The sequence below is a fragment of the Oncorhynchus keta genome, unplaced genomic scaffold, assembly GCF_023373465.1.
Source record: "Oncorhynchus keta strain PuntledgeMale-10-30-2019 unplaced genomic scaffold, Oket_V2 Un_scaffold_4875_pilon_pilon, whole genome shotgun sequence".
Taxonomy (NCBI): domain Eukaryota; kingdom Metazoa; phylum Chordata; class Actinopteri; order Salmoniformes; family Salmonidae; genus Oncorhynchus; species Oncorhynchus keta.
The window spans coordinates 87,386-108,255 of record NW_026290947.1 but is presented as its reverse complement, the minus strand read 5'-3'; the positions used below and the strand labels follow the sequence as shown (position 1 = coordinate 108,255).

General features: G+C 45.7%; 2 long non-coding RNA genes across 8 annotated transcripts; both read left to right on the top strand.

Moving 5' to 3' along the window:
* Positions 1-247: 247 nt before the first annotated feature.
* On the top strand, positions 248-20,394 carry LOC127928907 (uncharacterized). Of its 6 annotated transcripts, none has more exons than XR_008132740.1 (5): positions 248-1,403; positions 1,495-1,586; positions 1,679-2,643; positions 5,028-5,131; positions 20,201-20,394. It is a non-coding gene; the product is annotated as an uncharacterized LOC127928907 (long non-coding RNA). The 6 variants fall into 6 exon arrangements; XR_008132741.1 differs by having other exon boundaries at positions 1,495-1,865; positions 2,072-2,643; XR_008132742.1 differs by having other exon boundaries at positions 1,495-2,113; positions 2,156-2,643.
* LOC127928909 (uncharacterized) lies at positions 17,609-19,874 on the top strand. Of its 2 annotated transcripts, none has more exons than XR_008132749.1 (3): positions 17,609-18,598; positions 18,944-19,078; positions 19,365-19,874. It is a non-coding gene; the product is annotated as an uncharacterized LOC127928909 (long non-coding RNA). The 2 variants fall into 2 exon arrangements; XR_008132748.1 differs by having other exon boundaries at positions 18,944-19,123; positions 19,320-19,874.
* Positions 20,395-20,870: the final 476 nt, after the last annotated feature.

Here is a 20,870-nt window from a genome sequence, read left to right as displayed (position 1 = left end):
CTCCATAATAACCTTTATAACCTACATAATAACCTTTATAACCTACATAATAACCTTTATAACCTCCATAATAACCTCCATAATAACCTTTATAACCTCCATAATAACCTCCATAATAACCTCCATAATAACCTTTATAACCTCCATAATAACCTTTATAACCTACATAATAACCTTTATAACCACCATAATAACCTTTATAAGCTCTTTAACCAGGGTGAGATGGAACCTCTAACCTCCATAATAACCTTTATAACCTCCATAATAACCTCCATAATAACCTCCATAATAACCTCCATAATACCCTTTATAACCTCCATAATAACCTTTATAACCTCCATAATAACCTTTATAACCTCCATAATAACCTTTATAAGCTCCATAATAACCTATATAACAACCTTTATAACCTCCATAATAACCTTTATAACCTCCATAATACCCTTTATAACCTCCATAATAACGTTTATAAGCTCCATAATAACCTATATAACAACCTTTATAACCTCCATAATAACCTCCATAATAACCTATATAACCTCCATAATAACCTTTATAACCACCATAATAACCTTTATAACCTCCATAATAACCTTTATAACCTCCATAATAACCTTTATAACCTCCATAACAACCTATATAACCTCCATAATAACCTTTATAACCTCCATAATAACCTATATAACAACCTCTATAACCTCCATAATAACCTTTATAACCTCCATAACAACCTCTATAAACTCCATAATAACCTTTATAACCTCCACAATACCCTTTATAAACTCCTATTAGCTCTACAACCAGGGTGAGATGGAACCTTTATATCCTCCATAATAACCTTTAGAAACTTCATAATATCCTCTATAACCTTCATAATATTCTCTATAATAACCTTTATAACCTCCATAATAACCTTTATAAGCTCCATAATAACGTTTATTAGCTCTACAACCAGGGTGAGATGGAACCTCTATAACCTCCATAATAACCTCTATAACCTCCCTAATAACCTATATAACCTCCTATAAGCCCTTTAACCAGAGGTAGAGGAGCTGGAACTCTGAGCCCCGCCAGAGGCGGGGGTCTCCCGGGGCCGGAGGCGGGGGTCTCCCGGGGCCAGAGGCGGGGGTCTCCCGGGGCTTTTATCCCTCACTACCAGGAAGCAGAGATCAATAATAATCCAGATCAACCTCTATCTCCTCTGTCTCAGATGACATCACACCACAGCCCCATGTCCCACCCAGACCTCTGTTGACTGTTGTCTGTTATCAGGTATCTCTCTCCTCCTCAGGGAAGCTCAGTCTGTTATCAGGTCTCTGTCTCTCCTCCTCCTCAGGGAAGCTCAGTCTGTTATCAGGTCTCTGTCTCTCCTCCTCAGGGAAGCTCAGTCAGTCTGTTATCAGGTCTCTGTCTCTCCTCCTCAGGAAGCTCAGTCAGTCTGTTATCAGGTCTCTGTCTCTTCTCCTCAGGGAAGCTCAGTCAGTCTGTTATCAGGTCTCTGTCTCTCCTCCTCAGGAAAGCTCAGTCAGTCTGTTATCAGGTCTCTGTCTCTCCTCCTCAGGGAAGCTCAGTCAGTCTGTTATCAGGTCTCTGTCTCTCCTCCTCAGGGAAGCTCAGTCAGTCTGTTATTAGGTCTCTGTCTCTTCTCCTCAGGGAAGCTCAGTCAGTCTGTTATCAGGTCTCTGTCTCTCCTCCTCAGGAAAGCTCAGTCAGTCTGTTATCAGGTCTCTGTCTCTCCTCCTCAGGGAAGCTCAGTCAGTCTGTTATCAGGTCTCTGTCTCTCCTCCTCAGGGAAGCTCAGTCAGTCTGTTATCAGGTCTCTGTCTCTCCTCCTCCTCAGGGAAGCTCAGTCAGTCTGTTATCAGGTCTCTCTCTCCTCCTCAGGGAAGCTCAGTATGTTATCAGGTCTCTCTCTCCTCCTCAGGGAAGCTCAGTCTGTTATCAGGTCTCTCTCTCCTCCTCAGGGAAGCTCAGTCTGTTATCAGGTCTCCGTCTCTCCTCCTCAGGGAAGCTCAGTCTGTTATCAGGTCTCTCTCTCCTCCTCAGGGAAGCTCAGTCTGTCTGTTATCAGGTCTCTGTCTCTTCTCCTCAGGGAAGCTCAGTCTGTTATCAGGTCTCTGTCTCTTCTCCTCAGGGAAGCTCAGTCTGTTATCAGGTCTCTCTCTCCTCCTCAGGGAAGCTCAGTATGTTATCAGGTCTCTCTCTCCTCCTCAGGGAAGCTCGGTCTGTTATCAGGTCTCTGTCTCTTCTCCTCAGGGAAGCTCAGTATGTTATCAGGTCTCTCTCCTCCTCAGGGAAGCTCAGTCAGTCTGTTATCAGGTCTCTGTCTCTCCTCCTCCTCAGGGAAGCTCAGTCAGTCTGTTATCAGGTCTCTGTCTCTCCTCCTCAGGGAAGCTCAGTATGTTATCAGGTCTATGTCTCTCCTCCTCAGGGAAGCTCAGTCTGTTATCAGGTCTCTGTCTCTTCTCCTCAGGGAAGCTCAGTCTGTTATCAGGTCTCTGTCTCTCCTCCTCAGGGAAGCAAGTGGTGTTTGAGCAGTACGGAGACATCCACGTGCCTGCTGTCATCCTGAAGACCTTCCTCAGAGAGCTTCCTGAACCTCTGCTCACCTTCCCCTCTACCACCAGATACAGGACATAGTCCGTAAGTACATGAGGCTTTAGCTCAGCAGGCTAAACACACTGTTGTGAAGAGCGTCTGCTAAATGACTTAAATGTAAATGTAAAACGTAGGTCCACGGGTCCAATGCAATGCCTTTTTCCTACAGAGTTCTCTGTCGACATGTTCACACGCCCCCTTAAGCCTTAGCTCCACCAATCTCTTTAAAATGTCACATGACGGCGGCTCTCTTCGGCTCTCTCTTCGTGGTCGGCGCTCTCTCTTCGTGGTCGGCGGCTCTCTCTTCGTGGTCGGCGGCTCTCTCTTCGTGGTCGCCGGCTCTCTCTTCGTGGTCGCCGGCTCTCTCTTTCGTGGTCGCCGGCTCTCTCTTCGTGGTTATCGGCTCTACTTTTTTTCCACCATAATTTGCAAATACATTCATTAAAAATCCTACAATGTGATTTTCTGGATTTTTTTTTCTCATTTTGTCTGTCATAGTTGAAGTGTACCTATGATGAAAATTACAGGCCTCTCTCATCTTTTTAAGTGGGAGAACTTGCACAATTGGTGGCTGACTAAATACTCTGTCTGAGAAGTAGTTGGTGAACCAGGCGAGGCAGTCATCTGAGAAACCAAGGCTATTGAGTCTGCCGATAAGAATATGGTGATTGACAGAGTCGAAAGCCTTGGCCAGGTCGATGAATACGGCTGCACAGTACAGTGATCACTGAGATCCTGGTTGAAGACAGCAGAGGTGTATTTGGAGGGCAAGTTGGTCAGGATATCATCTATGAAGTTGTCCATGTTTACGGATTTTGGGTTGTACCTGGTAGGTTCCTTGATAATTTGTGTGAGATGGAGGGCATCTAGCTTCGATTGTAGGACGGCCGGGGTTCTAAGCATATCCCAGTTTAGGTCAACATTGGAATTCATATCTCCAGATCATTGTGAAGTAGGAAGCTGTATCAATATACTAATTTAATGGCTCTACTGTGAAGTAGGAAGCTGTATCAATATACTAATTTAACGGCTCTACTGTGAAGTAGGAACCTGCATCGATATACTAATTTAACAGGCTCTACTGTGAAGTAGGAAGCTGTATCAATATACTAATTTAACGGCTCTACTGTGAAGTAGGAACCTGTATCAATATACTAATTTAACGGCTCTACTGTGAAGTAGGAACCTGTATCAATATACTAATTTAACGGCTCTACTGTGAAGTAGGAACCTGTATCAATATACTAATTTAACGGCTCTACTGTGAAGTAGGAACCTGCATCAATATACTAATTTAACGGCTCTACTGTGAAGTAGGAACCTGTATCAATATACTAATTTAATGGCTCTACTGTGAAGTAGGAACCTGCATCAATCAATATACTAATTTAACTGCTCTACTGTAAGTAGGAACCTGCATCAATATACTAATTTAACGGCTCTACTGTGAAGTAGGAACCTAAATCAGTATACTAATTTAACTGCTCTACTGTGAAGTAGGAACCTGTATCAATATACTAATTTAACGGCTCTACTGTGAAGTAGGAACCTGTATCAATATACTAATTTAACGGCTCTACTGTGAAGTAGGAACCTGTATCAATATACTAATTTAACGGCTCTACTGTGAAGTAGGAACCTGTATCAATATACTAATTTAATGGCTCTACTGTGAAGTAGGAACCTGCATCAATCAATATACTAATTTAACTGCTCTACTGTGAAGTAGGAACCTGCATCAATATACTAATTTAACGGCTCTATTGTGAAGTAGGAACCTAAATCAATATACTAATTTAACTGCTCTACTGTGAAGTAGGAACCTGTATCAATATACTAATTTAACTGCTCTACTGTGAAGTAGGAACCTGTATCAATATACTAATTTAACAGGCTCTACTGTGAAGTAGGAACCTGTATCAATATACTAATTTAACGGCTCTACTGTGAAGTAGGAAGCTGCATCAATATACTAATTTAACGGCTCTACTGTGAAGTAGGAACCTGTATCAATATACTAATTTAACGGCTCTACTGTGAAGTAGGAACCTGCATCAATATACTAATTTAACGGCTCTACTGTGAAGTAGGAACCTGCATCAATATACTAATTTAACGGCTCTACTGTGAAGTAGGAAGCTGTATCAATATACTAATTTAACGGCTCTACTGTGAAGTAGGAACTGTATCAATATACTAATTTAACGGCTCTACTGTGAAGTAGGAAGCTGTATCAATATACTAATTTAATGGCTCTACTGTGAAGTAGGAACCTGTAACAATATACTAATTTAACGGCTCTACTGTGAAGTAGGAAGCTGTATCAATTGCCCAGCTTCCTGAAGTGATATGAAACAGACTGTGGTGACCCGGTGTATCTGAACTGGAAAGAGAACCTCAACGTGTGATGTGTGACGTTGTTGTTCCAGGAGTGGAGAGCAGTCTACGAGTGACCACCTGTAAACACATCCTAGAGAGACTACCAGAACACAACTACATGGTGTTGAAGTACCTGCTCTGCTTCTTGAACATGGTAACAACACCGCAAGGCAACACACAACACCGCACGGCAACACACAACACCGCACGGCAACACACCACACCGCACGGCAACACACAAATACCGCACGGCAACACACAACACCGCACGGCAACACACCACGCCGCACGGCAACACACAACGCCGCACGGCAACACACAAACACCGCACGGCAACACACCACACCGCACGGCAACACACCACACCGCACGGCAACACACGCACCGCACGGCAACACACAACACCGCACGGCAACACACAACGCGCACGGCAACACACAACACCGCACGGCAACACACACGCCACGGTAACACCGCACGGCAACACACCACACCGCACGGCAACACACCACACCGCACGGCAACACACACGCCGCACGGCAACACACCACGCCGCACGGCAACACACCACGCACGGCAACACACAACACCGCACTGCAACACACAACACCGCACGGCAACACACCTGACACACACACCACGCCGTGCGGCAACACACCACGCCGCACACACACCACGCACGGCAACACACACACCGCACGGCAACACACCACACGGCAACACACACGCACGGCAACACACCACACCGCACGGCAACACACCACGCCGCACGGCAACACCACCCGCACGGCAACACACAACACCGCACGGCAACACACAACACCGCACGGCAACACACAACACCGCACGGCAACACACAACACCGCACGGCAACGCACAACACCGCAAGGCAACACACCACACCGCACGGCAACACCGCACGGCAACGCACAACACCGCACGGCAACACACAACGCCCCGCACGGCAACACAACACCGCACGGCAACGCACAACACCGCACGGCACGCACAACACCGCACGGCACGCACACAACACACACACCGCACGGCGACACACCACACCGCACGGCAACACACAACACCGCACGGCAACACACAACACCGCACGGCAACACACAACACCGCACGGCAACACACAACAACATGACACAACCCGCACGGCAACACACAACACCGCACGGCAACACACAACAACATGACGCAAGGCAACACACAACAACATGACACAACGCCGCACGGCAACACACAACAACATGACACAACGCCGCACGGCAACACACAACAACATGACACAACGCCGCACGGCAACACACAACAACATGACACAACGCCGCACGGCAACACACAACAACATGACACAACGCCGCACGGCAACACACAACGCCGCACGGCAACACACAACAACATGACACAACACCGCACGGCAACGCACACCACACACAACACCGCACGCACGGCAACACACACAACACCGCACGGCAACACACAACACCGCACGGACAACACACAACACCGCAAGGCAACACACAACACCGCACGGCAACACACAACGCCGCACGGCAACAACACACACCACGGCAACACACAACAACATGACACAACGCCGCAAGGCAACACACAACAACATGCCGCACGGCAACGCACAACAACATGACACAACGCCGCACGGCAACACACAACAACCACAACTCCGCACGGCAACACACAACAACATGACACAACGCACGGCAACACACAACAACATGACACAACGCCGCACGGCAGTTTTGTTTTTGCACGGCGCACCACACCGCACGGCAACACCACACCGCCCTGGCAACACAACACCGCACGGCAACACACAACAACACGGCAACACACCACGCCGCACGGCAACACACCACGCCGCACGGCAACACACCACGCCATGTGACGGCACGCCGCACGGCAACACTTGAGACGCCGCACGGCAACACACACACCGCACGGCAACACACAACACTCCCATGCAACACACAACAACCGCACGGCAGGGCCACACCGCACGGCAACACACCGCACGGCAATGCACCACACCGCACAGCACTCACACAACACACCACGCCGCACGGCAACTTACCACGCCCTGCACGGCAACACACAACACCGCAAGGCCACAACACCGCAAGGTAATAAATACCGCAAGGAACGCATGAAAATGACCGCATGTTTTTGTCCGCACAACGCAAATGCACACCGCACGGCCGCACACCGCACGTAACATTTTAGACGGCAACAAGACCGCACGGGAAACACCACCAATAATAGCACACTGTTGCACTCAGACAGCACAGTTTTTGCACGCACCACACCGCACGGCAACACACAACACCGCACGGCAACCACAATGACCGCACGGCAACACACCACCGGGCAACCACAACACCGCACGGCAACACACAACAACATGACACGGACCACAACAACATGACACAACGCCGCAGGGCAACACACAACAACATGAGCCGCACGGCAACACACACAACATGACACAAGGCCTCAGAACATGACTGCCGACGGCTGGAGATGTGTCCCAACAACATGACACCCCGCACGGCAACGGCCACACACACAAATGTGCACGGCTGCACTTTGACCAGCACGGCCCACCTTCGCACGGGGAACCATTTGCACGAACACACAACACCGCAGACACAGGACGGCTAACATGACCACAACAGCACCACTGCTGCACGGCAACACACAACAACATGACACAACGCCGCACTGTCTTTGACCAGCTGGCCGCACAACAACATGATGAATAACGCCGCACGGCCACACAACAACATGACACAACTCCGGATCCACACAACAACATGACACAACGCTGGAGCACGGCAACACACAACAAACATGACACAACGCCGCACGGCCACACAACAACATGACACTGCACTGCAACTCACAACAACATGACTTTACCTTCACGGCCCATGCTGGTTACATGAATGCTGCAGGGCTTGACACAACGCACAGGGCTCTGACACTTTACCGCACTTCCCAACTGACACAACGCGCACGGCAACACACTGACACTTTACCCGCACGGCCCACAACAACATGACACAACGCCGCAGGGCAACACACAACAACATGACACAACTTCACGGCAACACACAACAACATGACACAATTACCGCACTTCCATGCTGATGTTAATATAATGCTGCGCACGTTAACACACAACAACATGAGCTCTCTGAGACTTTACCTTCACTTGACCATGCTGATGTTAATGTAAACGCTGACGCTCTCTGAGACTTTACCTTCACTTGACCATGCTGATGTTAATGTAATGCTGAGCTCAACGACTTTACCTTCACTTCCACACAACACAACCGCCATAATGTAAAGGGCTTTGTTCTGCATGGAGACAGACTTTACCTTAATGTCCTTAAGATGAGACATCTCAAAGCCCACTGAATAAATATTGCTGAAAATGACTTTTGTTTTTGACTTTATAACCAAATGCACAGCTATATGAATGCCCTGTAGACATTTTAGAAAAGGCCTGACCAACAAAAACAGACCACCACAATAATAGTCCACTGTTGAGAGAAATCAAACCCACGTCCCCTTTTTCTCCCATGTGAAATGCTGAGGTTTCAATGAGAAAACTTTACCTTCACTTCCCATGCTGATGTTAATGTAAAGGCCTGACTGGACGGCTGGAGATGTTTAGCACCTTCTGGCCCCTATATAGTGCACTGCTGACCAGGGTCCCATAATGTTTGCGAAGGCTCAGACAGGACGCTCCCTCAGCACCCTGGCCCCTTTGCACTTCACTTCCCATGGCCCCATAGTTAATGTAATTGCTGAGGCCTCAGACAGGACGGCTGGAGATGTGTCCTTCAGCACCCTGGCCCCTATATAGTGCACTGCCTTTGACCAGGGCCCCATAGGGAATAGGGAGCCATTTGGGATGAGGGCTTGCTCTGATCCAGATTGTGAGGACTCCCAGGGCTATGTTAATGTAATGCTGAGCTCACTCTCTGAGACTTTACCTTCACTTCCCATGCTGATGTTAATGTAATGCTGAGCTTCACTCTCTGAGACTTTACCTTCACTTCCCATGCTGATGTTAATGTAAAGCTGAGCTCTCTGAGACTTTACCTTCACTTCCCATGCTGATGTTAATGTAATGCTGAGCTCACTCTCTGAGACTTTACCTTCACTTCCCATGCTGATGTTAATGTAATGCTGAGCTTCACTCTCTGAGACTTTACCTTCACTTCCCATGCTGATGTTAATGTAATGCTGAGCTCTCTGAGACTTTACCTTCACTTCCCATGCTGATGTTAATGTAATGCTGAGCTCTCTGAGACTTTACCTTCACTTCCCATGCTGATGTTAATATAATGCTGAGCTCTCTGAGACTTTACCTTCACTTCCCATGCTGATGTTAATGTAATGCTGAGCTTCACTCTCTGAGACTTTACCTTCACTTCCCATGCTGATGTTAATGTAATGCTGAGCTCTCTGAGACTTTACCTTCACTTCCCATGCTGATGTTAATGTAATGCTGAGCTCTCTGAGACTTTACCTTCACTTCCCATGCTGATGTTAATGTAATGCTGAGCTCTCTGAGACTTTACCTTCACTTCCCATGCTGATGTTAATGTAATGCTGAGCTCTCTGAGACTTTACCTTCACTTCCCATGCTGATGTTAATGTAATGCTGAGCTCTCTGAGACTTTACCTTCTCTTCCCATGCTGATGTTAATGTAATGCTGAGCTTCACTCTCTGAGACTTTACCTTCACTTCCCATGCTGATGTTAATGTAATGCTGAGCTCTCTGAGACTTTACCTTCACTTCCCATGCTGATGTTAATGTAATGCTGAGCTCTCTGAGACTTTACCTTCACTTCCCATGCTGATGTTAATGTAATGCTGAGCTCTCTGAGACTTTACCTTCACTTCCCATGCTGATGTTAATGTAATGCTGAGCTTCACTCTGAGACTTTACCTTCACTTCCCATGCTGATGTTAATGTAATGCTGAGCTCTCTGAGACTTTACCTTCACTTCCCATGCTGATGTTAATGTAATGCTGAGCTCTCTGAGACTTTACCTTCACTTCCCATGCTGATGTTAATGTAATGCTGAGCTCTCTGAGACTTTACCTTCACTTCCCATGCTGATGTTAATGTAATGCTGAGCTCTCTGAGACTTTACCTTCTCTTCCCATGCTGATGTTAATGCTGAGCTTCACTCTGAGACTTTACCTTCACTTCCCATGCTGATGTTAATGTAATGCTGAGCTCTCTGAGACTTTACCTTCACTTCCCATGCTGATGTTAATGTAATGCTTCACTCTCTGAGACTTTACCTTCACTTCCCATGCTGATGTTAATGTAATGCTGAGCTTCACTCTCTGAGACTTTACCTTCACTTCCCATGCTGATGTTAATGTAATGCTGAGCTCTCTGAGACTTTACCTTCACTTCCCATGCTGATGTTAATGTAATGCTGAGCTCACTCTCTGAGACTTTACCTTCACTTCCCATGCTGATGTTAATGTAATGCTGAGCTCTCTGAGACTTTACCTTCACTTCCCATGCTGATGTTAATGTAATGCTGAGCTCTCTGAGACTTTACCTTCACTTCCCATGCTGATGTTAATGTAATGCTGAGCTCACTCTGAGACTTTACCTTCACTTCCCATGCTGATGTTAATGTAATGCTGAGCTTCACTCTCTGAGACTTTACCTTCACTTCCCATGCTGATGTTAATGTAATGCTGAGCTTCACTCTCTGAGACTTTACCTTCACTTCCCATGCTGATGTTAATGTAATGCTGAGCTTCACTCTCTGAGACTTTACCTTCACTTCCCATGCTGATGTTAATGTAATGCTGAGCTCTCTGAGACTTTACCTTCTCTTCCCATGCTGATGTTAATGTAATGCTGAGCTCACTCTCTGAGACTTTACCTTCACTTCCCATGCTGATGTTAATGTAATGCTGAGCTTCACTCTGAGACTTTACCTTCACTTCCCATGCTGATGTTAATGTAATGCTGAGCTCTCTGAGACTTTACCTTCACTTCCCATGCTGATGTTAATGTAATGCTGAGCTCTCTGAGACTTTACCTTCACTTCCCATGCTGATGTTAATGTAATGCTGAGCTCTCTGAGACTTTACCTTCACTTCCCATGCTGATGTTAATGTAATGCTGAGCTTCACTCTCTGAGACTTTACCTTCACTTCCCATGCTGATGTTAATGTAATGCTGAGCTTCACTCTCTGAGACTTTACCTTCACTTCCCATGCTGATGTTAATGTAATGCTGAGCTCTCTGAGACTTTACCTTCTCTTCCCATGCTGATGTTAATGTAATGCTGAGCTTCACTCTCTGAGACTTTACCTTCACTTCCCATGCTGATGTTAATGTAATGCTGAGCTTCACTCTCTGAGACTTTACCTTCACTTCCCATGCTGATGTTAATGTAATGCTGAGCTCTCTGAGACTTTACCTTCACTTCCCATGCTGATGTTAATGTAATGCTGAGCTCACTCTGAGACTTTACCTTCACTTCCCATGCTGATGTTAATGTAATGCTGAGCTTCACTCTCTGAGACTTTACCTTCACTTCCCATGCTGATGTTAATGTAATGCTGAGCTTCACTCTCTGAGACTTTACCTTCACTTCCCATGCTGATGTTAATGTAATGCTTCACTCTCTGAGACTTTACCTTCACTTCCCATGCTGATGTTAATGTAATGCTGAGCTCTCTGAGACTTTACCTTCACTTCCCATGCTGATGTTAATGTAATGCTGAGCTCTCTGAGACTTTACCTTCACTTCCCATGCTGATGTTAATGTAATGCTGAGCTTCACTCTCTGAGACTTTACCTTCACTTCCCATGCTGATGTTAATGTAATGCTGAGCTCTCTGAGACTTTACCTTCACTTCCCATGCTGATGTTAATGTAATGCTGAGCTTCACTCTGAGACTTTACCTTCACTTCCCATGCTGATGTTAATGTAATGCTGAGCTCTCTGAGACTTTACCTTCACTTCCCATGCTGATGTTAATGTAATGCTGAGCTCTCTGAGACTTTACCTTCACTTCCCATGCTGATGTTAATGTAATGCTGAGCTCTCTGAGACTTTACCTTCACTTCCCATGCTGATGTTAATGTAATGCTGAGCTCTCTGAGACTTTACCTTCACTTCCCATGCTGATGTTAATGTAATGCTGAGCTTCACTCTCTGAGACTTTACCTTCACTTCCCATGCTGATGTTAATGTAATGCTGAGCTTCACTCTCTGAGACTTTACCTTCACTTCCCATGCTGATGTTAATGTAATGCTGAGCTTCACTCTCTGAGACTTTACCTTCACTTCCCATGCTGATGTTAATGTAATGCTGAGCTCTCTGAGACTTTACCTTCACTTCCCATGCTGATGTTAATGTAATGCTGAGCTCTCTGAGACTTTACCTTCACTTCCCATGCTGATGTTAATGTAATGCTGAGCTTCACTCTCTGAGACTTTACCTTCACTTCCCATGCTGATGTTAATGTAATGCTGAGCTCTCTGAGACTTTACCTTCACTTCCCATGCTGATGTTAATGTAATGCTGAGCTCTCTGAGACTTTACCTTCACTTCCCATGCTGATGTTAATGTAATGCTGAGCTCTCTGAGACTTTACCTTCACTTCCCATGCTGATGTTAATGTAATGCTGAGCTCTCTGAGACTTTACCTTCACTTCCCATGCTGATGTTAATGTAATGCTGAGCTCTCTGAGACTTTACCTTCTCTTCCCATGCTGATGTTAATGTAATGCTGAGCTCTCTGAGACTTTACCTTCACTTCCCATGCTGATGTTAATGTAATGCTGAGCTCTCTGAGACTTTACCTTCACTTCCCATGCTGATGTTAATGTAATGCTGAGCTCTCTGAGACTTTACCTTCACTTCCCATGCTGATGTTAATGTAATGCTGAGCTCTCTGAGACTTTACCTTCACTTCCCATGCTGATGTTAATGTAATGCTGAGCTTCACTCTCTGAGACTTTACCTTCACTTCCCATGCTGATGTTAATGTAATGCTGAGCTCTCTGAGACTTTACCTTCTCTTCCCATGCTGATGTTAATGTAATGCTGAGCTTCACTCTCTGAGACTTTACCTTCACTTCCCATGCTGATGTTAATGTAATGCTGAGCTCTCTGAGACTTTACCTTCACTTCCCATGCTGATGTTAATGTAATGCTGAGCTCTCTGAGACTTTACCTTCACTTCCCATGCTGATGTTAATGTAATGCTGAGCTCTCTGAGACTTTACCTTCACTTCCCATGCTGATGTTAATGTAATGCTGAGCTTCACTCTCTGAGACTTTACCTTCACTTCCCATGCTGATGTTAATGTAATGCTGAGCTCTCTGAGACTTTACCTTCACTTCCCATGCTGATGTTAATGTAATGCTGAGCTTCACTCTCTGAGACTTTACCTTCTCTTCCCATGCTGATGTTAATGTAATGCTGAGCTCTCTGAGACTTTACCTTCTCTTCCCATGCTGATGTTAATGCTGAGCTTCACTCTCTGAGACTTTACCTTCACTTCCCATGCTGATGTTAATGTAATGCTGAGCTCTCTGAGACTTTACCTTCACTTCCCATGCTGATGTTAATGTAATGCTTCACTCTCTGAGACTTTACCTTCACTTCCCATGCTGATGTTAATGTAATGCTGAGCTTCACTCTCTGAGACTTTACCTTCACTTCCCATGCTGATGTTAATGTAATGCTGAGCTTCACTCTCTGAGACTTTACCTTCTCTTCCCATGCTGATGTTAATGTAATGCTGAGCTCTCTGAGACTTTACCTTCACTTCCCATGCTGATGTTCATGTAATGCTGAGCTTCACTCTCTGAGACTTTACCTTCACTTCCCATGCTGATGTTAATGTAATGCTGAGCTCTCTGAGACTTTACCTTCACTTCCCATGCTGATGTTAATGTAATGCTGAGCTCTCTGAGACTTTACCTTCACTTCCCATGCTGATGTTCATGTAATGCTGAGCTTCACTCTCTGAGACTTTACCTTCACTTCCCATGCTGATGTTAATGTAATGCTGAGCTCTCTGAGACTTTACCTTCACTTCCCATGCTGATGTTAATGTAATGCTGAGCTCTCTGAGACTTTACCTTCACTTCCCATGCTGATGTTCATGTAATGCTGAGCTTCACTCTCTGAGACTTTACCTTCACTTCCCATGCTGATGTTAATCTAATGCTGAGCTTCCTGGGTTCTGAGACTTTACCTTCACTTCCCATGCTGATGTTAATGTAATGCTGAGCTTCTCTCTGAGACTTTACCTTCACTTCCCATGCTGATGTTAATGTAATGCTGAGCTTCTCTCTGAGACTTTACCTTCACTTCCCATGCTGATGTTAATATAATGCTGAGCTCTCTGAGACTTTACCTTCACTTCCCATGCTGATGTTAATGTAATGCTTCACTCTCTGAGACTTTACCTTCACTTCCCATGCTGATGTTAATGTAATGCTGAGCTTCTGAGACTTTACCTTCACTTCCCATGCTGATGTTAATGTAATGCTGAGCTTCTCTCTGAGACTTTACCTTCACTTCCCATGCTGATGTTAATGTAATGCTGAGCTCTCTGGGTTTGTTAGACACTTCCCATGCTGATGTTAATGTAGTCAGAGCTCTCTGAGACTTTACCTTCACTTCCCATGCTGATGTTAATGTAATGCTGAGCTTAACTCTCTGAGACTTTACCTTCACTTCCCATGCTGATGTTAATGTAATGCTGAGTTCTCTCTGAGACTTTACCTTCACTTCCCATGCTGATGTTAATGTAATGCTGAGTTCTCTGAGACTTTACCTTCACTTCCCATGCTGATGTTAATGTAATGCTGAGCTTCTCTCTGAGACTTTACCTTCTCTTCCCATGCTGATGTTAATGTAATGCTGAGCTTCACTCTCTGAGACTTTACCACTTCCCATGCTGATGTTAATGTAATGCTGAGCTCTCTGAGACTTTACCTTCACTTCCCATGCTGATGTTAATGTAATGCTGAGCTCTCTGAGACTTTACCTTCACTTCCCATGCTGATGTTAATGTAATGACTTCACTCTCTGAGACTTTACCTTCACTTCCCATGCTGATGTTAATGTAATGCTGAGGTACTCTCTGAGACTTACCTTCAGATTCCCATGCTGATGTTAATGTAATGCTTCACTTTCTGAGACTTTACCTTCACTTCCCATGCTGATGTTAATGTAATGCTGAGCTTCTGAGACTTTACCTTCACTTCCCATGCTGATGTTAATGTAATGCTGGGCTTCACTCTCTGAGACTTTACCTTCACTTCCCATGCTGATGTTAATGTAATGCTGAGGTCTCTGAGACTTTACCTTCACTTCCCATGCTGATGTTAATGTAATGCTGAGCTCTCTGATACTTTACCTTCACTTCCCATGCTGATGTTAATGTAATGCTGGGCTCTCTGAGACTTTACCTTCACTTCCCATGCTGATGTTAATGTAATGCTGAGCTCTCTGAGACTTTACCTTCTTTCCCATGCTGATGTTAATGTAATGCTGAGCTTCAGATCTCTCTGGGACTTTACCTTCACTTCCCATGCTGATGTTAATGTAATGCTGAGCTTCACTCTCTGAGACTTTACCTGGGTTCCCATGCTGATGTTAATGTAATGCTGAGCTTCACTCTGAGACTTTACCTTCTCTTCCCATGCTGATGTTAATGTAATGCTGAGCTCTCTGAGACTTTACCTTCACTTCCCATGCTGATGTTAATGTAATGCTGAGCTCTCTGAGACTTTACCTTCACTTCCCATGCTGATGTTAATGTAATGCTGAGCTTCACTCTCTGAGACTTTACCTTCTCTTCCCATGCTGATGTTAATGTAATGCTGAGCTCTCTGAGACTTTACCTTCACTTCCCATGCTGATGTTCATGTAATGCTGAGCTTCACTCTCTGAGACTTTACCTTCACTTCCCATGCTGATGTTAATGTAATGCTGAGCTCTCTGAGACTTTACCTTCACTTCCCATGCTGATGTTAATGTAATGCTGAGCTCTCTGAGACTTTACCTTCACTTCCCATGCTGATGTTCATGTAATGCTGAGCTTCACTCTCTGGGACTTTACCTTCACTTCCCATGCTGATGTTAATGTAATGCTGAGCTTCACTCTCTGAGACTTTACCTTCACTTCCATGCTGATGTTAATGTAATGCTGAGCTTCACTCTCTGAGACTTTACCTTCACTTCCCATGCTGATGTTAATATAATGCTGAGCTCTCTGAGACTTTACCTTCACTTCCCATGCTGATGTTAATGTAATGCTTCACTCTCTCTGAGACTTTACCTTCACTTCCCATGCTGATGTTAATGTAATGCTGAGCTCTCTGAGACTTTACCTTCACTTCCCATGCTGATGTTAATATAATGCTGAGCTTCACTCTCTGAGACTTTACCTTCACTTCCCATGCTGATGTTAATGTAATGCTGAGCTCTCTGAGACTTTACCTTCACTTCCCATGCTGATGTTAATGTAATGCTGAGCTCTCTGAGACTTTACCTTCACTTCCCATGCTGATGTTAATGTAATGCTGAGCTCTCTGAGACTTTACCTTCACTTCCCATGCTGATGTTAATGTAATGCTGAGCTCTCTGAGACTTTACCTTCACTTCCCATGCTGATGTTAATGTAATGCTGAGCTTCACTCTCTGAGACTTTACCTTCACTTCCCATGCTGATGTTAATGTAATGCTGAGCTTCACTCTCTGAGACTTTACCTTCACTTCCCATGCTGATGTTAATGTAATGCTGAGCTCTCTGAGACTTTACCTTCACTTCCCATGCTGATGTTAATGTAATGCTGAGGTATTCACTCTCTGAGACTTTACCTTCTCTTCCCATGCTGATGTTAATGTAATGCTGAGCTCTCTGAGACTTTACCTTCACTTCCCATGCTGATGTTAATGTAATGCTGAGCTCTCTGAGACTTTACCTTCTCTTCCCATGCTGATGTTAATGTAATGCTGAGCTCTCTGAGACTTTACCTTCACTTCCCATGCTGATGTTAATGTAATGCTGAGCTCTCTGAGACTTGATCCTTCTGGCTCAGTTGGTAGAGCATGGCGCTTGTAACGCCAGGGTAGTGGGTTCGATTCCGGGACCACTGGTAGAATGTATGCACACATGACTGTAAGTCGCTTTGGATAAAAGCGTCTGCTAAATGGCATATATTATTATTATTATTATTATTATTATTTACCTTCACTTCCCATGCTGATGTTAATGTAATGCTGAGCTTCACTCTCTGAGACTTTACCTTCTCTTCCCATGCTGATGTTAATGTAATGCTGAGCTCTCTGAGACTTTACCTTCACTTCCCATGCTGATGTTAATGTAATGCTGCCAGACGGGGGGACTGGTTGTCGGGCCGACGGGGGACTGGTTGTCGGGCCGACGGGGGACTGGTTGTCGGGCCGGCGGGGGACTGGTTATCGGTTATCGGACCGGGGGACTGGTTATCGGTTATCGGACCGGGGGACTGGTTATCGGTTATCGGACCGGGGACTGGTTATCGGTTATCGGACCGGGGGACTGGTTATCGGTTATCGGACCGGGGGACTGGTTATCGGACCGGGGGACTGGTTATCAGACGGGCCGACAGGTTTATTAAAGGGCTTTTTTTGTGGATTAGCAGACTTCTCTTCCGCCATGTAGTCTGTCAAACCAATAGGAGTAAATACATTCCTGGAATAGTCTTCTGTTGTCATACAGATCATTAGGATGTTGCCATTTTATATGTGGACTAGGTTGAATGGCAGGCAGTCTGTTTAGTCAGGATCGTACTCTGACAGGTTGAATAGCAGGCAGTCTGTTTAGTCAGGATCGTACTCTGACAGGTTGAATAGCAGACAGTCTGTTTAGTCAGGATCGTACTCTGACAGGTTGAATAGCAGACAGTCTGTTTAGTCAGGATCGTACTCTGACAGGTTGAATAGCAGGCAGTCTGTTTAGTCAGGATCGTACTCTGACAGGTTGAATAGCAGACAGTCTGTTTAGTCAGGATCGTACTCTGACAGGTTGAATAGCAGACAGTCTGTTTAGTCAGGATCGTACTCTGACAGGTTGAATAGCAGACAGTCTGTTTAGTCAGGATCGTACTCTGACAGGTTGAATAGCAGACAGTCTGTTTAGTCAGGATCGTACTCTGACAGGTTGAATAGCAGACAGTCTGTTTAGTCAGGATCGTACTCTGACAGGTTGAATAGCAGACAGTCTGTTTAGTCAGGATCGTACTCTGACAGGTTGAATAGCAGACAGTCTGTTTAGTCAGGATCGTACTCTGACAGGTTGAATAGCAGACAGTCTGTTTAGTCAGGATCGTACTCTGACAGGTTGAATAGCAGACAGTCTGTTTAGTCAGGATCGTACTCTGACAGGTTGAATAGCAGACAGTCTGTTTAGTCAGGATCGTACTCTGACAGGTTGAATAGCAGACAGTCTGTTTAGTCAGGATCGTACTCTGACAGGTTGAATAGCAGACAGTCTGTTTAGTCAGGATCGTACTCTATGATCCTTCTGACAGGTTGAATAGCAGCAGAGTCAGGATCAGTCTGTTTAGTCAGGATCGTACTCTGACAGGTTGAATAGCAGACAGTCTGTTTAGTCAGGATCGTACTCTGACAGGTTGAATAGCAGACAGTCTGTTTAGTCAGGATCGTACTCTGACAGGTTGAATAGCAGACAGTCTGTTTAGTCAGGATCGTACTCTGACAGGTTGAATAGCAGACAGTCTGTTTAGTCAGGATCGTACTCTATGATCCTTCTGACAGGTTGAATAGCAGACAGTCTGTTTAGTCAGGATCGTACTCTGACAGGTTGAATAGCAGACAGTCTGTTTAGTCAGGATCGTCTATGATCCTTCTGACAGGTTGAATAGCAGACAGTCTGTTTAGTCAGGATCGTACTCTGACAGGTTGAATAGCAGACAGTCTGTTTAGTCAGGATCGTACTCTGACAGGTTGAATAGCAGACAGTCTGTTTAGTCAGGATCGTACTCTGACCGGTTGAATAGCAGACAGTCTGTTTAGTCAGGATCGTACTCTGACAGGTTGAATAGCAGACAGTCTGTTTAGTCAGGATCTATGATCCTTCTGACAGGTTGAATAGCAGACAGTCTGTTTAGTCAGGATCGTACTCTGACAGGTTGAATAGCAGACAGTCTGTTTAGTCAGGATCGTACTCTATGATCCTTCTGACAGGTTGAATAGCAGACAGTCTGTTTAGTCAGGATCGTACTCTGACAGGTTGAATAGCAGACAGTCTGTTTAGTCAGGATCGTACTCTAACAGGTTGAATAGCAGACAGTCTGTTTAGTCAGGATCGTACTCTGACCGGTTGAATAGCAGACAGTCTGTTTAGTCAGGATCGTACTCTGACAGGTTGAATAGCAGACAGTCTGTTTAGTCAGGATCGTACTCTGACAGGTTGAATAGCAGGCAGTCTGTTTAGTCAGGATCGTACTCTGACAGGTTGAATAGCAGACAGTCTGTTTAGTCAGGATCGTACTCTGACAGGTTGAATAGCAGGCAGTCTGTTTAGTCAGGATCGTACTCTGACAGGTTGAATAGCAGACAGTCTGTTTAGTCAGGATCGTACTCTGACAGGTTGAATAGCAGACAGTCTGTTTAGTCAGGATCGTACTCTGACAGGTTGAATAGCAGACAGTCTGTTTAGTCAGGATCGTACTCTGACAGGTTGAATAGCAGACAGTCTGTTTAGTCAGGATCGTACTCTGACAGGTTGAATAGCAGACAGTCTGTTTAGTCAGGATCGTACTCTGACAGGTTGAATAGCAGACAGTCTGTTTAGTCAGGATCGTACTCTGACAGGTTGAATAGCAGACAGTCTGTTTAGTCAGGATCGTACTCTGACAGGTTGAATAGCAGGCAGTCTGTTTAGTCAGGATCGTACTCTGACAGGTTGAATAGCAGGCAGTCTGTTTAGTCAGGATCGTACTCTGACAGGTTGAATAGCAGACAGTCTGTTTAGTCAGGATCGTACTCTGACAGGATGAATAGCAGACAGTCTGTTTAGTCAGGATCGTACTCTGACAGGTTGAATAGCAGGCAGTCTGTTTAGTCAGGATCAAATGTAAACACTTTCTCTCTCCCTCCTCCTCTTCCAGGTCTCTCAGCAGAGTATCATCAACAAGATGTCTCCCTCCAACCTGGCTTGTGTGTTTGGTGTCAATCTGTCCTGGCCTTCTCAGGGCTCTGTCTCTCTGACATCTCTAACACCGCTCAACATCTTCACTGAGATCCTTATAGAACATTACCATACAGTCTTCAGCTCCCGCTGCCCACAAGCAGAGGTACTGCCCTGATAGCAGCCCTGATAGCAGCCTGATAGGCTTGCAGCCTGATTAGTCAGCCCTGATACCAGCTCCTGATACCAGCCCTGATACCAGCCTGATACCAGCCCTGATACCAGTCCCGATACCAGTCTGATACCAGTCCTGATACCAGCCCCGATACCACCTGATACCAGCCCGATACCACCTGATACCAGCCCGATACCACCTGATACCAGCCCGATACCACCTGATACCAGCCCGATGACCTGACCTGATACCAGCCAGACCATCTGATACCAGCCCGATACCACCTGATACCAGCCCCGATACCACCTGATACCAGCCCCGATACCAGCCTGATACCAGCCCCGATACCAGCCCGATACCACCTGATACCAGCCCACCTGATACCAGCCCAGCCTGATACCAGCCCGATACCACCTGATACCAGCCCGATACCACCCTGATACCAGCCCCGATACCAGCCCGATACCACCTGATA